Source organism: Triticum urartu, chromosome 2 (assembly GCF_003073215.2).
Source record: "Triticum urartu cultivar G1812 chromosome 2, Tu2.1, whole genome shotgun sequence".
Taxonomy (NCBI): Eukaryota; Viridiplantae; Streptophyta; class Magnoliopsida; order Poales; family Poaceae; genus Triticum; species Triticum urartu.
Window position 1 is genome coordinate 623,117,399 of NC_053023.1, and position 13,897 is coordinate 623,131,295.

Below are 13,897 nucleotides of genomic sequence, written 5' to 3' on the forward strand. Positions count from 1 at the left end.
CTTCCATGAAGCCCCTTTTGACTGCATCAAAGCTAAAATAGCAATGCTCAAACCTACCTTGTTCATTGACACCAAGATAGAAAGTACTTCCTGGATTTTCTCTCCTAAGCTCACTTGCAAAGTCCCACAACTTGTTGTATTGTGCATCTTCATCTCCATATATTAAGTTCTGAGCTAACTTCCTTGCTCTGCCAAGCTTTGATCTAGAGACCTTCATGCACCAATCCTTCTGCACTAGCCTTCCTAAATTCATCAAACTGATATTCTCATCTGCTCTAACAGTCTCAATGTACTTCTCTGCAATGAATCTGTAACTAAAACCCCTGATTTTCCACTTCTTTGCACAAGTGTGCACATCAACTAATCTCTTTATCATGAAGCACTTGCTTCTATTGTCATAAGAAGCCCACATGTACCAGGGGCAACCTTCTTCACACCTAGCAGCAAGTCTCCGTTGGTCATTTGTTGGCATCTGTATAGACACTCTGTTTTTGCAGCTATACTCTTTGATAGCCCTTCTCAGCAATTTAACAGAGTCAAACACTTGCCCTACTTTGAAAGTAGGATTCAACATGTCCTCTGGTGCAAATATTTTGAACTTCAACCTTAATTCCTCATCATCTGAATCAGGCAACTGTAGGTCCTCTTGTTCTGAATCCTCACTGGGCTCTACAACTTTCTTCCCTTTCAAATCATGTAGGCCTGCAACTGAATCATCATACAAATCATCATCATCCTCTGATATGTGGTAGTCACTATCCACAAGCTCTGGAACATAGTCCTCATCATCTGACTCTGAATCTGTGTCATAATCTTCATCTAATGGTGACCTCCTTTTCTGACTTTTAGCCCTATTTGCAATATTGTTTGAGTTGTGTAACTCTGACTTCATTGGACTAATGAGAGGTGGTAGCTCAGCTTTAGGGAACCTAACTACATCATCATGAACCTGACCTGTTTCCTGGCTCTGCTCAATGCTATTGTCAGTAGCAACATAGAAGCACAGTAACTTGTTCCCAAGTGCTACTGCACATGACATGTTTTCTGTGTCTTCACATGACCTGATTTCTACCAAGCCATTGGGCATCATCTCAAATCCAGGCAGACACCAGAAGACCCTTGCAGACCCAGAAATATCAAAGGATAATTTCCACAGCATGTCTTGGATACTGCTCAACCACCAATACCCTCTATCACAGTAATCAAACCATGCCATTTGTCCATTGATATAAGACCTGTTTGTGCCTTCTCCAATGAAAAACCCACCATAATTTACAGCCACAGTAAACATATCCTCTAGATCAGCACCTATATGTATAGCAAATAAATTCAGTTAGCACATACAGTCAGGTAGCATATACATTCAGTTTAGTTAATTCAAATAGCTCACAAATTCAGTTAGCTCATACATTCAGTTTAGTTAATTCAAATAGCTCACTAATTCAGTTTACCACTTGGCTAAAAAATTCAGTTCATATAGATTCAGTTAGCATATAGATTCAGTTAGTAAACATTTTACTGTAGACAAGTTCAGTTAACGCTAACATGTGTTATTCAGTTCCCAACAGAGAAACATAGCCGGGCTTAATTTTTGCATCACTAACATGTGCCAACTGTTACCTTCAAACCGTAGGAAAAAGGCCTAAAACAGAGTCAGTCTTAACCCCCCTAAAAAACCATACTTTCATAGCTATCAGGGAAAAGAACAGAGCCAGGCTTAACCCCCCTCAAAACCATACTTTCTGTACCGGACCAAGCAATGCATCACATCCAAAACAAGGAGCAACAGGGACATGAACACGAGGAACAGGGACATATGAACATGAACACGAGGAGCGGCAGGGGTGGCGATCACTCACCGTAGACGGGGGGTGGCTCTCCATCAGGTCGCAGCCGCGGTGCCATGCTTCGAATCGACGGTGAACTCACACGTGTAGGCGTCGCCGCCGTCGCCGTGCGTCAGATTGAAAACCCTAGGCGATCAGCGTTGCCTCCTCCTTTTCCTTTCCTCCTTTCTCTTCTCTTTCCCTGAATCGACTGGTTTTGAAGCGGGTCGACGGTGTCGAGGTGGGCTCGAGGGGTCTTTCTGCAAACTGCAGTACGAACGTGGCAGAATTTTTGTGATATGGCCCTCCAGTTGCGACATTTCGCTGCTGCAGTCCCTCGAACGATGAGGTGGCAACGTACAGCGAGTGAGACAGCGCCACGCAAGCAAAATACGTATGAAGACGGGCGCGGTGACCGTATGTGCGCACGCGGAACAAGTTTGTCAACCCGAACATTACAGTTTCTGAATTCAGTGACTTTTTTGCACGCGACGAACGAGCTTAGTGACTATTGATGAATTTTAGGGGGTGTTTTTTCCAGGGACTTTTTTGTGTAGGGACTAAAAAAAGTCCCTCTTAGAGACTTTTTTACCAAACGGGAGAGACTTTTTAGGGACTAAACTAGGCATTTGGGACTAAATGAAGAAGACTCTGACGTAGAGTCTTTTTGAGACTTTTTGGGACTTTTCCAACAATGTCCCTCCATGCACCCATTGGCCCGCCATCACATGGTGTTGTTTGATTGTTATTTTTCTATATACTAGGGGCAACATGGTCATTTAATAACCTCTAGGAAGGGACTAGAGACTTTTTAGTCTCTGAAAACAAACAGGGAGGAACTTTTTAAGGACTAGGGACTTTTTAGTTGGGACCAGAAAAAGTTTTAGGACTAAAGAACCAAACACCACCTTACTCTCCGTGTTATTGACCGTAGACGGTAAAAAGCGCGCTTAGTGTTATTTATGATTACACGTGTTAAGGAAAAATTCATGTACAGTAGCTTTTTTTCCCTAAAGAAAGGGGTTTCCCCCTGTTCCACCCATTTTATTAAATGAAACCACAGTAAGCATGGCCAAGAAGGATATCGGGAGCAGTCTAAGTGACTGATCAGACGAATTCAAACATGGTTCAGCCACACAGCTTATTACAAGTTCATCCCAGCAAACCCAACCTTTTTTTTGAACCGGGCATACGCCTTTCCATTGAAAGCAGCGGAAATACATAGTATTCCAGAACAGTTCAGGAAGAAAAGAAAACGGGGCAGCGAGTTCAATGCGCTGCCAGGAAACCCACTGCACTCGCCCGTCATCAAAACAAGCACTATAGGGCGAAAACCTGACAGCACCATCTAATTCAAAACCCAACCATACAGACTACTGATCAAAACAACAGCCACCACATAGACAGATCCCAATAGAAGAAACTGTTTTATGACCCCCGCAAAGCTCAGAGATGAACCACCATCAGCCTGATACGAGCGCCCTTCATCAGCATTCACCAGGAAAGGACTTCACCAGCATCATCCCCCGCTCGCCTGGGTCTTTCACAGATGGTCATCAGCTTACGGCGCTCGACCTGATCATTTCGGCTCCCTGTCCTAACATCGCCCGACAAACCCAACCTAAGGGAGAAACGACAGAAAGACATCGCCCGACACCACCTACAACATCATTCAGGGAAATCAGTTGGTGTTGGCGACGAGGATCTGGTGTTGCTCATCAGTTGCGTTGCGTTCACCCGTAGGATCAGTCCCAGGCTATGCGAAGCAGCTCCCCTTGATGATGATCCGGTAGTCTGAGGCAGTGGAGCAACAATTGAGAATCGGTGCAACATGATTTTTCATGGGGCGGCAAGGGGCGCTGATAACCCACAAGTATAGGGGATCGCAACAGCTTTCGAGGGTAGAGTATTCAACCTAAATTTATTGATTCGACACAAGGGGAGCCAAAGAATATTCTCAAGTATTAGCAGCTGAGTTGTCAATTCAACCACACCTGGAAACTTAGTATCTGCGGCAAAGTGTTTAGTAGCACAGTAATATGATAGTGGTGGTAGCAGCAACAAAAGTAAAGACAGCAAAAGTAATGTTTTTGGTATTTTGTAGTGATTGTAACAGTAGCAGCAGGAAAGTAAATAAGCGTAAACCAGTATATGGAAAACTCGTAAGCACCGAATCAGTGATGGATAATTATGCCGGATGCGGTTCATCATGTAACAGTCATAACATAGCGTGACACAGAACTAGCTCCAATTCATCAATGTAATGTAGGCATGTATTCCATATATAGTCATACGTGCTTATGGAAAAGAACTTGCATGACATCTTTTGTCCTACCCTCCCGTGGCAGCGGGGTCCTATCGGAAACTAAGGGATATTAAGGCCTCCTTTTAATAGAGAACCGGAACAAAACATTAGCACATAGTGAATACATGAACTCCTCAAACTATGATCATCACCGGGAGTGGTCCCGATTATTGTCACTTCGGGGTTGTCGGATCATAACACATAGTAGGTGACTATAGACTTGCAAGATAGGATCAAGAACTCACATATATTCATGAAAACATAATAGGTTCAGATCTGAAATCATGGCACTCGGGCCCTAGTGACAAGCATTAAGCATAGCAAAGTCATAGCAACATCAATCTCAGAACATAGTGGATACTAGGGATCAAATCCTAACAAAACTAACTCGATTACATGATAAATTTCATCCAACCCATCACCGTCCAGCAAGCCTACGATGGAATTACTCACGCACGGCGGTGAGCATCATGAAATTGGTGATGGAGGATGGTTGATGATGACGACGGCGATGAATCCCCCTCTCCGGAGCCCCGCACGGACTCCAGATCAGCCCTCCCGAGAGGTTTTAGGGCTTGGCAGTGGCTCCGTATCGTAAAACGCGATGATTTCTTCTCTCTGATTTTCTCTCTCCGAAAGCAAATATATAGAGTTGGAGTTGGCGTCGGAGGGCATCCAGGGGGCCCACAAGGTAGGGGGCGCGCCCTAGAGGGGGGGGGAGGCGCCCCCCACCCTCGTGGACAGGGTGTGGGCCCCCTGGCCTTCATCTTTGGCGAGGATTTTTTATTATTTTTTCTAAGATGTTCCGTGGAGTTTCAGGTCATTCCCAGAATATTTGTTTTCTGCACATAAAACAACACCATGGCAATTCTGCTGAAAACAGTATCAGTCCTGATTAGTTCCATTCAAATCATACAAGTTAGAGTTCAAAACAAGGGCAAAAGTGTTTGGAAAAGTAGATACGACAGAGACGTATCAACTCCCCCAAGGTTAAACCCTTGCTTGTCCTCAAGCAATTCAGTTGACAAACTGAAAGAAAGAAAAAAAAACTTTTACAAACTCTGTTTGCTCTTATTGTTGTAACTATGTCAAGCCAGCATTCAATTTTTCAGCATATATCATAACTAACCACATTTACAATAATTCTCAGGTCTCATAATTACTCATATCAATAGTATAATCAACTAGCAAGCCATAATAATAAATCTCGGATGACAACACTTTCTCAAAACAATCATAATATGATATAACAAGATGGTATCTCACTAGCCCTTTCTGAGATCGCAAAACATAAATGCAGAGCACCTTTAAAGATCAAGAACTGACTAGACATTGTAATTCATGGTAAAAAAGATCCAATCATAGTCACACCCAACATAGATTAATAGTGATGAATGCAAATGACAGCTGTGCTCTCCAGCTAGTGCTTTTTAATAAGAGGGTGATGAGTCAACATAAAAGTAAATGGATAGGCCCTTCGCAGAGGGAAGCAGGGATTTGTAGAGGTGCCAGAGCTTGGTTTTGCAATAAAGATAAATTGTATTTGAGCGGTATACTTTCATTGTCAACGTAGCAACTAAGAGATGGCGATCTCTTCCATGCTAAACACATTATAGGCGGTTCCCAAATAGAATGGTAAAGTTTATACTCCCCCTCCACCAACAAGCATCAATCCATGACTTGCTCGAAACAACGAGTGTCTCCAACATACATCAGGTCCCAGGGGGAGTTTTGTTTGCAATTAATTTTGATTTAGTTTGCATAAAGCATGGGACTGGGCATCCCGGTGACCAGCCATTTTCTCGTGAGCGAGGAGCGGAGTCCACTCCTCTTGAGAATAACCCGCCTAACACGGAAGATAAGGACAACCTTGGTTGATACATGAGCTATTCGAGCATACAAAACATAATGTTTATTTGAAGATTTAGAGTTTGGCACATACAAATTTACTTGGAACGGCAGGTAGATACCGCATATAGGAAGGTATAGTGGACTCATCTGGAATAACTTTGGGGTTTAAGGGATTGGATGCACAAGCAGTATTCCCGCTTAGTACAAGTGAAGGCTAGCAAAAGACTGGGAAGCGACCAACTAGAGAGCGACAACAGCCATGTACATGCATTAAAATTAATAAACATTGGATGCAAGCATGAGTAGGATATAATCCACCACGAACATAAATATCATGAAGGCTATGTTGATTTTGTTTCAACTACATGCTTGAACATGTGCCAAGTCAAGTCACTTAAATCATTCAAAGGAGGATACCACCCCATCATACCACATCATAATCATCTCAATAGCATGTTGGCACACAAGGTAAATCATTATAACTCATAGCTAATCAAGCATGGCACAAGAAACTATGATCTCTAATTGTCATTGCAAACATGTTTATTCATAATAAGCTGAATCAAGAACGAGGGACTCATCATATTTACGAAAACAAAAGAGGTCGAGTTCATACCAGCTTTTCTCATCTCAGTCAGCCGATCATATATCATCATAATTGCCTTTCACTTGCACGACCGAACGGTGTGAATAATAATAAGGGTGCACGTGCATTGGACTAAGCTGGAATCTGCGAGCATTCAATAAACAGGAGAAGACAAGGCAATATGGGCTCTTGGTTAAATCAACAATAATGCATATAAGAACCACTTCAACAATTTAATTATGGTCTTCTCCTACTGACCCCCAAAGAAAAGAAAAGAAATAAAACTATTTACACGGGAAAGCTCCCAACAAGCAAAAGAAGAACGGGAAATATTTTTGGGTTTTCTTTTAATGATTACTACTACAGCAGAAAAATAAACTACTACTATTTTTTTTGGTTTTTCTTAAGGTTTAACAAACACACAAGAAGAAAGCAGGAAAAAAATAAACTAGCATGGATATTACAGTGAAAGAGTATGAGCACCGACATCTAGCAATGAGTGTGTGTGAACATAAATGTAATGTCGGTGAGAAATACGTACTCCCCCAAGCTTAGGCTTTTGGCCTAAGTTGGTCTATTGCCAGGGATAGCCTGGCGGATACCCGTAAGTGTAGCTGGGGTCGTACTGCGACGAAGAATAGTTGGGATCATACTGTGATGAAGAAGAAGACTCTGACTGCCACTGGCTGACAGTCATCTCTGGATCCCAAGAATAAACAGATTGTCATGGAGGCTCATCTTGTGGTTCCTGTTCCGGGGCTGGTGCAGGATTCTTGTAAGCTTGGGCGGCAGCCCACGTAACGAGGTAGGGTCTGTGGACGTTGGTCGCGGACGAAGTCGGTGAGGCCAGCATTCTTAATCAATGGCTAGACATCCTCATAAATCCCGGCCTCTCTCAAGAAATTATCAGAAGGCCATTCACATGGCCGGATCTCCGCGGTACGAGGCAAATTATATTTGGGCCTCTAAGCTTCTTCATTTTGTTTATCCTTTGAGCTTCGGCTCGATGAACCCCTCAAAAGTCTCCCTCATTATTTTTTAAAATAATCTGATTTTTTTTAGTAACTTCAAACAAAAGTGAAGCAACTTCAATAAAACTGATAGCAACTACTCCTACAAGTGCCTAGAGCCTATATCAAGCATTAGAACTACTTGGAACCATATAAATTTGACATGCAAGCTCAAGAACATGGTCACCTATGCAGCACAAATTTGCAAAGAATAAAGCACTAGAGCAAAATCTAACTGGACCAATGGAGGAGTCACAAACCAAGGAACAATCTCCCCAAGCAGTTTTGCGAGAGGTGCTTTGAGCAAGGAGATCGAAAATCACAGCAAAAGTGGCTGGAACTCGTGCTTGAGTTGGTTTTCTGGGTTTGTGTGAGACAGAGGAAGAAGATGGGTGCTGGGATAAGTGGAGGAGGGCCATCATGGGCCCACGAGGCAGGGGGGCGCGTCCTAAGGGGCGGGGGGCGCCCACCACCCTTGTGGCCAGGTGGCAGCTCCTCCCGCGGTAATTTTTGCACAATAAATCCTCAAATATTCCCGAAAAATCATATTAAATTGGCATGGCATTCTGAGGACTTTTATTTTCAGGATATTTTTATATTGCACGGATAAGTCAGGAAACAGACAGAAAAATACTATTTTTACTTTATTTCTACTAATTAACAGAAAGTATAGAGAGGGTACAAAAGTTTGTGCTTCTAGTTTCATCCATCTCATGCTCATCAAAAAGAATCCACTAACAAGGTTGATCAAGTCTTATTAACAAACTCATTCCGATAATCATGAAACCGGAGAAATTTCGAATAACACTAAGTTACCTCAACGGGGATATGCACATCCCCAATAATAAGTATATCATATTTCTTTTTGACAGTAGGAAGAGGAAATTCAAAACCTCCAATTCTAATCGATGGAATTTTTCCAATGGAGTTGATACTATGAACTTGAGGTTGTTTCCTCGGGAAGTGTACCGTATGCTCATTACCATTAACATGAAAAGTGACATTGCCTTTGTTGCAATCAATAACAGCCACTGCAGTATTAAGAAAAGGTCTTTCAAGAATAATAGACGTATTATCATCCTCGGGAATATCAAGAATAACAAAGTCCGTTAAAATAGTAACGTTTGCAACCACAACACGCACATCCTCATAGATACCGACATGTATAGCAGTTGATTTATCAGCCATTTGCAAAGATATTTCAGTAGGTGTCAGCTTATTCAAGTCAAGTCTATGATATAAAGAGAGAGGCATAACACTAACACCGGCTCCAAGATCACATAAAGCAGTTTTAATATAATTTCTTTTAATGGAGCAAGGTATAGTAGGTACTCCTGGGTCTCCAAGTTTCTTTAGTATTCCATGTTGGAAATATGCCCTAGAGGCAATAATAAATTGGTTATTATTATATTTCCTTGTTCATGATAATCGTTTATTATCCATGCTAGAATTGTATTGATAGGAAACTCAGATACATGTGTGGATACATAGACAACACCATGTCCCTAGTAAGCCTCTAGTTGACTAGCTCGTTGATCAATAGATGGTTACGGTTTCCTGACCATGGACATTGGATGTCATTGATAACGGGATCACATCATTAGAAGAATGATGTGATGGACAAGACCCAATCCTAAGCCTAGCACAAGATCATGTACTTCGTATGCTAAAGCTTTTCTAATGTCAAGTATCATTTCCTTAGACCATGAGATTGTGCAACTCCCGGATACCGTAGGAATGCTTTGGGTGTGCCAAACGTCACAACGTAACTGGGTGACTATAAAGGTGCACTACGGGTATCTCCGAAAGTGTCTGTTGGGTTGGCACGAATCGAGACTGGGATTTGTCACTCCGTGTGACGGAGAGGTATCTCTGGGCCCACTCGGTAGGACATCATCACAATGTGCACAATGTGATCAAGGAGTTGATCACGGGATGATGTGTTACGGAACGAGTAAAGAGACTTTCCGGTAATGAGATTGAACAAGGTATCGGGATACCGACGATCGAACTCGGGTAAGTATCGTACCGATAGACAAAGGGAATTGTATACAAGATTGATTAAGTCCTTGACATCGTGGTTCATCCGATGAGATCATCGTGGAGCATGTGGGAGCCAACATGGGTATCCAGATCCCGCTGTTGGTTATTGACTGGAGAACGTCTCGGTCATGTCTGCATGGTTCCCGAACCCGTAGGGTCTACACACTTAAGGTTCGATGACGCTAGGGTTATAAAGGAAGTTTGTATGTGGTTACCGAATGTTGTTCGGAGTCCCGGATGAGATCCCGGATGTCACGAGGAGTTCCGGAATGGTCCGGAGGTAAATATTTATATATGGGAAGTCCTGTTTTGGTCACCGGAAAAGTTTCGGGTTTTATCGGTAACGTACCGGGACCACCGGGAGGGTCCCGGGGGTCCACCAAGTGGGGCCACCAGCCCCGAAGGCTTGCATGGGCCAAAAGTGGGAAGGGACCAGCCCCTGAGTGGGCTGGTGCACCTCCCACAAAGCCCAAGGCGCAGCTAGGAGGAGAAGGGGGAAACCCTAGGCACAGATGGGCCTAAGGCCCACCCTAGGGCGCGCCCCCTCTCCCCCTCTTGGCCGCCCCCTCCATCTAGGGCTGCCGCCCCTCTAGGGGTGGGAACCCTAGGGGGGGCGCACCCTCCTCCCCTCCTCCTATAAATAGTTGAGTTTTGGGGCTGCCCAACACAAGACGATTTGATCTCTCCCTGGCGCAGCCCTACCTCTTCCCTCCTCGTCTCTTGCGGTGCTTGGCGAAGCCCTGCTGGAGTACCACGCTCCTCCACCACCACCACCACGCCGTTGTGCTGCTGCTGGATGGAGTCTTCCTCAACCTCTCCCTCTCTCCTTGCTGGATCAAGGTATGGGAGACGTCATCGGGCTGTACGTGTGTTGAATGCGGAGGTGCCGTCCGTTCGGCACTAGGATCTCCGGTGATTTGGATCACGACGAGTACGACTCCTTCAACCCGGTTCTCTTGAATGCTTCCGCTTAGCGATCTACAAGGGTATGTAGATGCACTCTCCTTCCCCTCGTTGCTGGTTTCTCCATAGATAGATCTTGGTGACACGTAGGAAAATTTTGAATTTCTGCTACGTTCCCCAACAGTGGCATCATGAGCTAGGTCTATTGCGTAGATTCCATGCACGAGTAGAACACAAAGTAGTTGTTGGCGTTGATTTTGTTCAATATGCTTACCGTTATTAGTCCAATATTGATTCGGCGGCATTGTGGGATGAAGCGGCCCGGACCAACCTTACACGTACGCTTACGTGAGACCGGTTCCACCGACAAACATGCACTAGTTGCATAAGGTGGCTGGCGGGTGTCTGTCTCTCCCACTTTAGTCGGATCGGATTCGATGAAAAGGGTCCTTATGAAGGGTAAATAGCAATTGGCATATCACGTTGTGGTTTTGCGTAGGTAAGAAACGTTCTTGCTAGAAACCCATAGCAGCCACGTAAAACATGTAAACAACAATTAGAGGACGTCTAACTTGTTTTTGCAGGGTATGCTATGTGATGTGATATGGCCAAAGGATGTGATGAATGATATATGTGATGTATGAGATGATCATGTTCTTGTAATAGGAATCACAACTTGCATGTCGATGAGTATGACAACCGGCAGGAGCCATAGGAGTTGTCTTAATTTATTTATGACCTGCGTGTCAACATAAACGTCATGTAATTACTTTACTTTATTGCTAACCGTTAGCTGTAGTAGTAGAAGTAATAGTTGGCGAGACAACTTCATGAAGACACGATGATGGAGATCATGATGATGGAGATCATGGTGTCATGCCGGTGACGATGATGATCATGGAGCCCCGAAGATGGAGATCAAAAGGAGCAATATGATATTGGCCATATCATGTCACTTTTTGATTGCATGTGATGTTTATCATGTTTATACATCTTATTTGCTTAGAACGACGGTAGTAAATAAGATGATCCCTCATTAGAATTTCAAGAAAGTGTTCCCCCTAACTGTGCACCGTTGCGAAAGTTCGTCATTTCGAAGCACCACGTGATGATCGGGTGTGATAGATTCTTACGTTCGAATACAACGGGTGTTGACGAGCCTAGCATGTACAGACATGGCCTCGGAACACATGCAAAACACTTAGGTTGACTTGAAGAGCCTAGCATGTACAGACATGGCCTCGGAACACAAGAGACCGAAAGGTCGAGCATGAGTCGTATGGTAGATACGATCAACATGAAGATGTTCACCGATGTTGACTAGTCCGTCTCACGTGATGATCGGACACGGCCTAGTTGACTCGGATCATGTAATCACTTAGATGACTAGAGGGATGTCTATCTGAGTGGGAATTCATAAGATGAACTTAATTATCCTGAACATAGTCAAAAGGTCTTCGCAAATTATGTCGTAGCTCGCGCTTCAGTTCTACTGTTTAGACATGTTCCTAGAGAAAATTTAGTTGAAAGATGATAGTAGCAATTATGCGGACTAGGTCCATAAACTGAGGATTGTCCTCATTGCTTCATATAAGGCTTATGTCCTTAATGCACCGCTCAGTGTGCTGAACCTCGAATGTCGTCTGTTGATGTTGCGAACATCCGACATACACATTTTGATAACTACGTGATAGTTCAGTTAAACGGTTTAGAGTTGAGGCACCGAAGACATTTTAAAACGTCGCAAAACATATGAGATGTTTCGAGGGCTGAAATTGGGATTTCAGGCTCGTGCCCACGTCAAGAGGTATAAGACCTCTGACGATTTTCTTAGCCTGCAAACTAAGGGAGAAAAGCTCAATTATTGAGCTTGTGCTCAGATTGTCTGAGTACAACAATCGCTTGAATCAAGTGGGAGTTGATCTTCCAGATGAAATAGTGATAGTTCTCCGAAGTCATTACCACCAAGCTGCTAGAGCTTCGTGATGAACTATAATATATCAGGGACATATATGATGATCCTTGAGATATTCGCGATGTTTGACACCACAAAAGTAGAAATCAAGAAGGAGCATCAATTGTTGATGGTTGGTGAAACCACTAGTTTCAAGAAGGGCAAGGGCAAGAAAGGGATCTTCATGGAATAACAAATCAGTTGCTGTTCTAGTGAAGAAACCCAAAGTTGAACCCAAACCCGAGACTAAGTGCTTCTGTAATAAGGGGAACAACCACTGGAGCAGAATTACCCTAGATACTTGGTAGATGAGAAGGCTGGCAAGGTCGATAGAAGTATATTGGATATACATTGTGTTAATGTGTACTTTACTAGTACTCCTAGTAGCACCATGGTATTAGATACCGGTTCGGTTGCTAAGTGTTAGTAAACTCGAAATAAAAGGCTGCGGAGTAAACGAAGACTGGCTAAAGGTGAGCTGGCGATATGTGTTGGAAGTTTTTCCAAGCTTGATGTGATCAAGCATCGCACGCTCCCTCTACCATCGAGATTGGTGTTTGCGTTGAGCACAGACATGATTGGATTATGTCTATCGCAATATGGTTATTCATTTAAGGAGAATAATGGTTACTCTGTTTATTTGAATAATACCTTCAATGGTCTTGCACCTAAAATGAATGGTTTATTGAATCTCGATCGTAGTGATACACATGTTCAAGCCAAAAGATATAATATAGTAATGATAGTACCACCTACTTGTGGCACTGCCACGTAAGTCATATCGGTATAAAACGCATGAAGAAGCTCCATGTTGATGGATCTTTGGGCTCACTCGTTTTTTGAAAAGTTTGAGACATGCGAACCATGTCTATTGGTGTATATGCATGAAGAAACTCCATGCAAATGGACCGTTTGGACTCACTTGATTTTGAATCACTTGAGACATGCAAATCATACCACATGGGCAAGATGACTAAAAGCCTCATTTTCAGTAAAATGGAACTAGAAAGCAACTTGTTGGAAGTAATACATTTTGATGTGTGCAGTCCAATGAGTGCTGAGGCGTGCAGTGGATATCGTTATGTTCTTACTTCACAAATGATTTGAGAAGATGTTGAGTACATTTACTTGATGAATCACAAGTCTGAATTATTGAAAGGTTCAAGTAATTTCAGGGTGAAGTTGAAAGATCGTCGTGACAAAAGGATAAAATATCTATGATATGATCATAGAGATGAATATCTGAATTACGAGTTTGGCACAGAACTAAGACATTGTGGAAATTGTTTCACAACTAATACAGTCTGGAACACCATAGTGTGATGGTGTGTCCGAACATCATAACTGCACCCTATTGGATATGATGCATACCATGATGTCTCTTATCGAATTACCACGATAGTTTATGGGTTAGGCATT